Genomic DNA, 7,545 nt, shown 5'->3' with positions numbered 1-7,545 from the left:
CCCCCACACACACACACACACACCAGACACATCTCGGTAGCTGAGTTGAAGATGACGATCTGAAGATTTAGTTTTAGTTTAATTTTGTTCTTAACGTTTTAAATAGGTCTTGTTGAAAAAGATTGCATCATTGACAGTTGGGATGTTGAGTTGTAGCCTGGCTCTGTGAGAACTGCTTTGACATAAAATAACACTTTTTTCACTCTTGACAATCATTTGCATTATTCTTATTTTTTTAACCAGCATCCATGATCAGTGAGTTGATGACCATTATAAAACATACAGAAACATACTGTCACATCCTGAGCCTGATGGTCTTTTTCCAGCTGTTCTTGAATGCAACACCTATTTTCTCAGCTCTCAGCTTACAGTTTGTTGTTGTTTCAGTTGAAACCTTCCAGCTTTTTTTTCTCCTGTGATTCTGACCCTGACTTTTGTGTTTTGACCCTGTCTTCATCTTTCCCCACTTCTGTAAGTCTTGGATGTATTTGCCATTCTGATACCCAAGCCTGGCCTGTTTAAGTATTTGTCTCTTGAAATCATTTTATGTGGACTTGTTTGTGGGTTTAAATTATTACATGAGTTTTTTGTGTCACAACTACAGATTTTGGATTGTGATTTGAGTTCTTGGATTTGAGATTTAATGACCTTGTGAATGCTACTAACCTTTTTAACCTGCCCCTCCTTAGTTGTTTTCTCTGGAAGCTTTCATCTCCCCACCTTCGTTCACCTTATTCTGTCTCTCCCAACTTCTCACCTCCTATCTTACATGACCTCTGCCTTTCAGCTGGACTTTTCTCTCTTTCTTGCCAACCTGCAAATAAGCTTCCCTTCATTCACCTGATCCTCCTGGTGGTTATTGCTCATAAGTCTGCACTTGTACCTCCACCATGATCACTCTTTAGAACTTAAGCAGTCGCCTCGCAGCTTCATTTGTTTCTTTGGACTTAAAAAACAAAACACTTMTTACATTTTTTCTAAAAAGACAGAAATTAACCATTCTGCCTCTTACAAACACACTGCAGAGTTTTCTGCCTGAGTTGTGTCTCACCTTTTTATCCTTTTTGAATAATTCTTGTTGTCAGGTTGTTCTTTTGGATCATCCAGTGCAAAACCTTGATGCAAGACCATAAATGAAAGTTTGAACTGTGAAGACATGGTAAGTTGTCCCAAATTTTTGAAAAGTCTAACCCTGAGTGTTCAACCTTCAGGACCACAACCTCATTTATTTGCCAAAGTAACAATTTTTCTTTTGTCTCCTGACTAGAAAGCAGGTGTGAAAGCAAATTAATTTAAAGGGTCAGCTAGTGTTTTGGCCTAATTAGAGCAACATTTTTCTTAGTAATGCTGCTGAGATTACATTTTAAAAAGTAGCACAATGATGAGAGATTTGGACGTTTTAAGGTGTACCTTTTTTAATATCAAAGGTGTTGAAAACTGTTTACTGATGTTCCAAAATGTTACAATGCTTCACCCTTAAATTATTACACTGAAGGAGAAAAAAATAAATGTATAAATTTTATTTATTTCTTTCCCAAAATTCTCAAACATAGGAGAACATAAAATTGAATAAAAACAGACCATTGCACAAACTGGTAATTTCTCTAAAAGCTCTATTTAGATCTGAGACATTCAGTAACAAAACATTGCACACAAATAATACAAAGTGTGCAGTTTGTTAAGTGAACACAATTTGATAAATGACACTGAACTTCAAACTACAGGYCTTAATCTAAGCTTTATAATTAAATACTTTTGTTCACAGAGCAACAGCTTGTAGAAAGTATTTTACTGTTTATATACTATATTTAATTTGTGTTTTTATACAACTCCATTTAATACWGGCAGGTTGAGTTTCCCACTTTATAACACAGAGTCTAAATCAGTTAAATTATAATACAATTCKTATCATCGGATTCAGTAAATAACAAGATGCCTTTTAGTAAAAGTTTATCTCTAATTCARCACCACCAACATTTAGATTTTTTTTCAAATTCAGACACTTATCTTACCTTTTCAGTCAGGGCTACCCGGAGTTCCTGCTGAGATTAGGTTGGTTCATGTTCTGCTGAGGGCATTTGGCTATCACAGCTGGAAATCTCTGCTATGTTGTAGTCCAGATAACCAAACCTGATAATTTCTGAGCATCTTGAGACCCAGACAAGACCAGGACCTTAAGGGGCTGAAACCTAATTGATACTAACACCAGATGAACACGTAATAAAGCAATAGCACCTCGTCTGCAAGAGTCAGAAAAAAATACACAATTCACACTTTTATTTATTTATTAACCTTTCCAATCAATGTAGTACACATGAATGATTCTTAATCATTTTTCCTGGGATTTCTCCTTACATAGACCAAGAGAAAAGTTGCAGCCACTYCCTCCTTAGCCATGTGCCCATTCATACATATTTGCACATTGCTTATTTATCAGTTATTTATTGTTTTTAAATTCCAGATTTTTTTTTACTTATAAAAGCTAACAATCACCTTATGAACCTCTGTCCTGTTTCCTATTTCCCAATTTTTGTAAAAGCTTTTAATTTAATGTGAAAAAAAAAAGCTGAAGAATCAAACACACTCTTAATACTTAACACTTAATGGGATAATCACCCAAAAACATTTTGTTTGATCAGTCTGAGTCTAAAAACTTTGACAATTCATAATKTTTTATCATCTTTTTTGTGAATATTTTTTCTTTCACTTGATGATGACCAAAGTCAATATTTAACATCAATAAACTTTACTTAAAATGTTCTGAAGTTTACATTTATATATTTTTTAACGAGTGAAACCTCATCTTCCTCATGTTCTACAGACCTTATAGCTTGACTCCTTTATAGGAAACTGCTGTTTGATTCACCACTGACTGTCTACAGTAGCAAATGTTCAAATGTCTTCTACACGACTCCACATCAAAACAGACAAAAAGATTTTTTTCTTCACAAACTCTACCTTCACTAATAGAGCCTGCATATCATGGTCACACCCCCCATCAACAAAACAAAAAATAAAATAAAAGGAAATAAGTAAATAAAAAAGTGAGCTCAGCTGCAGTACATGGAGCTGCTAGATCAGCAGAAAATCGATCAGCTCTTAACACAACAAAATCAATCAGACTGTCAGGCTGCCAAGGCTCAGAGATGTGCTCAGCTGGACTGACAGGAGGACATCTATAGCTGCTACAATAAATTGCAACAACCACAGCTTCACAGTAARAGTGCTCATATATCAATTCATGATTGGTATCCCCTGCTCCTAKCAGATGATTCCTGATTATGAGACAGGAGGAAGAAATTAATTCATCCAGAGAAAGCTCTCAAATGTCAATGGAATGTCAGGTTTTTAAGCTGTAAACAACTGAAAAGAATGTGAAGGGAGAAAAAGAAAAGTACTTTAAGCTGACAGTAAATTAAAATTGAACTAGAATAGTGTGCTTTTGAATACCAATAAATGTCTTGTATAAAAACAGATAGTTGCTTAGCRTTTTGTCTCAAGAGGTAAACCAATACAATAAAGACATGTTTTTGATGAGCTTCATAATCAGAACTGATTATCCAACCAGTCAAAAATTTTCACATGAAAAAAGTTCTTATTTAAATATTTTTTGTTTGTCACAATCTTCTAACTCTTAAATCTCTTTCAAGGCCTTCCAGTACTTAGCAACAATGTGATTTGAACTAAAACATTTAACTATTTTCTTTGCYATTTCTCAGTTATTCCAGATTTTACTGAGCGACATTTTCATGCAGCATGTTGGTGGATAGGTTTCTGTGCATAATCGTAAAGGTGTACAACTGGGGGGTAAGAAACAAAGCTCATCTGAGCCAAGCTTTCCCAGAAGAGATGACAAGAAGCTGTTTGTTGTGCACTAACCTGCACCAACCCACAAAATGATGGATGGATGCAGTTCAGTATCCCTAGGGAATCACATCAATTCAGTAAGAACAAAGAAAGATTGTGCATCCAGGCCATAGAAAAAAACATATATAATAAAAAAATGAGATTGGTCTCTTAAATGTCTTAAAGTTTCTGGTGCACCTCTTTTATTTTGACAAACAAATAAACAAACAAGCAAACAAACAAAAAGTCATCCGTGCACATTCATACAGTATGTCTGTTAGCAAAATGTCATTTGGACCACTGGACAGATTTCAATGAAACTGTCGTAAAATCACAACTAGCCATACATCTAAACCATGAGTGGTCAGTCCTGGTCCTGACAGGCCTCTATCCTGTATGTTTTACTTATATCTCTGCTCCAACACACCTGGTTTGAATGAATGGATTCACATGAAATTGTGCCCAACAACTCTTTCAAGAAATGACCAAAATGGAAACAACTCTGAATTAACATCAGCTAAATTCAGTATGTTTTCTGCTTATATCCAACCAAAAATTACAACTGCTATCCAAAAGTATTGTTTGAAATTCTTGTTTGGGTCCACCAAATACATCGGTCCCTTTTTAGAAGCCAGTGTCTCAGTCAGCGTGTAAAAACACTGCACCTCTGCAGCATAGAGTGGATGAATCTTCAGGGTAAACAACCTACAAAGTTGCAAAGTAAGGGACAACATCCTGAGCAGCAAAGGTCGGTGTCTTGAAATAATTTAATAAATATTTTTGTGCACCAATCACACACATTGCAAAACAAACTGATGAGGCAGCAGCTGACTAACCAGGAGAGGGTCGAGTGGAGAGCTGGTGTCAGGACACAGACATGAGGCAAAAAAAAATACAATAAACATTAAACCTAACAAGGAACGACTGACACAATCACCTTCTCGCTACAGTGTCTGTCCTATGATGTCATCAAATCTTTTTTCATTTATTCATTTATTTATTTCATTTCTTTAAAAAACAACACTATTTATGTAAAATAAAAAAACACAAATCACAAATAAAATGAAAGGCGACAAAAAGAAGAAAAAAAAATCTTATAATGTCTGCACCTTTTTTTATCAAAAAAATTTAAACAATAATGATCAACAAACAAAACAAACAAAACAAAAACAAAAACAAAAAACAGCCTAAAATCCTTAATAAATCTCAAGGGAACTTGGGATATTTGTAACGGTTGAAAACAAAGATCTAAACAATGCTGCAACAAAACCATGGTAAAGTTTGTCAAGATGCAGCTTATATTTCTATTATTGAGATGTCTGTCACTGTATGTGCAGATACTACATTGAGTCATCTGTATACATATTTTTCTTGTTTTGCTAAAATGGTTTAGAAGTTTTGTGGCTTAAATATTACACACAAAACAGAACTGAAAATTAGTTAAACTTTACAATATTTTCAGAAAACCTAGAAAAGAAATGGTTATAAGCTCAACCTGGACTTTGTGGACATTATACTGTATGATCTGAATGCTCTTGGCAGGTAGAGGAGCCAATCAGTCTGAGGCAGCAGACACAGTTCTGATGCAGTGATGTTAATGCATTTGATTCTTAGTCATCATCAGGAGACATGTACCGTCAAGAAGCAGTTCTCCAATGCTAAATTAGTCCCTCAACATGCATGTGTAATTTTCTTTGGCAGGAGCTGCGACTGAAGGCTACTTAATCAATTGACTTACAAAATGCATCTCCAGTCACCAGATTTATAATTGCTTCTGGCCCATTATTGATTCACTGTCCTCTGGTACACTTCCCTTAGCTCAATGGGGGTCACCCTCAATCAAAAGCAAAATAATAATTATGACACTGTACTCAAAGGTAGAGGGGAAAAACAAGTAAAAAGAGGATAAATGTTACATCAGGACTAAGCTGAAGACTTCAGAAGAATTTGTGTTTACAGAAGTGTGAACACAGACAATTTTTATTTTGTTTTGGTGATGCCATGATGTAAATTGTATTCATTTCCTAGGCTGGACAGTCAAAAGCTTTACCAGTCATACACTGTCTGAACAGGAGTGCCTGTTTTATTTTTTTATTTTTTTATTGTGCCAATGTTTAATTTATTATATTTTTGGCAGGGTTCAAAATGTCTGCTTGTTCATATTAAGCCCTTTTGTAGTATTGTTCAAAATGTAACCATGGTTTTTCATCTACTTTAGGGTACCCTAGAAGCTCATCACTTGGTATAGTATAAGAAGTGTATACAAGTTGCCCACTACATTGGGGGAAATAAAGCAAATTCCATTGTGGCCTTTTTTGTGAAATCATTACAGCTGTGGTTTGTGATTCTGTGAAATAAATCCAATAGAGAAAAAATGTAACAGATATGTGAAAATACATCTTATGTCAGTGTTATTTTCTCAGCCAAAACCAGCTGAATTATGCTGTCTGTCACCTCAGATTGTATTTCAGTGTATTTTGTCGGTGTTTATTATTTATTATGTGACACCTGACTGAATACTCATGGCACATTTATGAAGTACCATTCAAGTAGTATTCAAAATGCAAAACCACCAGGCTGTCCCCTGGTCCCTATTTAGTCTACTGTATAGTGACTACAATGAAGTCAGTGATTGAATGAGAAAACATTTCAAACACTGCCTTGTCACACCAGGTTTCTGTTTCTAATCAACCCACCTGCAGTGTTTTTGTAATTACTCTTCTTTATAAATACAGTACACTCCAGAGGATTACTTTGTTTACTAGCTTGTCATTAGGCATGGATGGGTTTTCAGTGTCTACATATACCATAGTTTTTAAAATGCCGCTGTCAACACCATAAAATGTATACATGTTCCTATGGTTTAAATTCCATTTAATGAGATATAAGAAAACGTGCAGAGGTTTTCAAGTTATGTGTTTTGTCTGTGATGGACTTAGGACCTGTCCAGAGTCTACCCCGCCCCTCCAACAGTGACTGCTGGATATGGGCACCAGTGACCTCCATGACCCTGAAATGAAGAAATGGGTAAAAGATAATGGGTGAGTCTTCCAGTTATGAGGGACCAAGCAGTTAGATACAAGAGATTCCTTCCATGCTGTATAATCAGTCCTTAAGTTGGTTAGAAAGGTCTATTAATTACAACTAAACTCAAAACAGTAACTTAACAAAAGAGAAACAACTGCCACCTGACCAAGCACTGACATAAAACAGTTACTTCAGCATTTGGTCTAAACAAATTACATGTGTAGGGGAAAGCATAAGTGAACAGCAATAAATGCCTAAACAGAAAGCAAAATAATGGAACCTAAATTTCCCCACCCAGTCAGAGTCAAAGCAAATTTTTGGAYCACTGAAAGGTGATGATCTGTCCATTAAAAATATTGTCTGTTTGGAAATGTTTATGGTTGCAAAAAGCACAAGCAGTTGTGGTTACTTTATCAAAAACAAAACACCTGTCTCTTTTTTTTAACACAGCATTTGTTTACAAAGGCATAGGCCTATACAGCGGGTAAAATAAGTATTGAACACGTCAACATTTTTCTCAGGAAATATATTACTAGAGGTGCTAATGACATGAAATTTTCACCAGATGTCGGTAACAACGCAAGTGATCCATACGTACAAAGAAATCAAACCATAAATGTCCAGAAATGTGTTACGATGTGTGGTGGTGGAGGAGCGAACCCAGTTCCAGGC

General features: G+C 35.5%; 1 long non-coding RNA gene across 2 annotated transcripts in view; it reads left to right on the top strand.

Annotated features, from left to right (window-relative positions):
• The window catches only part of LOC106516727 (uncharacterized), a 20,265-nt gene that overhangs the window by 4,804 nt on the left and 7,916 nt on the right, over positions 1-7,545 (top strand). For both annotated transcript variants that reach the window (XR_001310127.1, XR_001310126.1), the window contains exons 2-3: positions 1,086-1,159; positions 6,786-6,887. This is a non-coding gene — a long non-coding RNA (uncharacterized LOC106516727). The remainder of the gene's footprint in view (positions 1-1,085; positions 1,160-6,785; positions 6,888-7,545) is intronic.

Source organism: Austrofundulus limnaeus, unplaced genomic scaffold, assembly GCF_001266775.1.
Source record: "Austrofundulus limnaeus strain Quisiro unplaced genomic scaffold, Austrofundulus_limnaeus-1.0 Scaffold40, whole genome shotgun sequence".
NCBI classification, from domain to species: domain Eukaryota; kingdom Metazoa; phylum Chordata; class Actinopteri; order Cyprinodontiformes; family Rivulidae; genus Austrofundulus; species Austrofundulus limnaeus.
The sequence above is the reverse complement of the archived record's forward strand: the minus strand, read 5'-3'. Positions and strand labels throughout refer to the sequence as shown.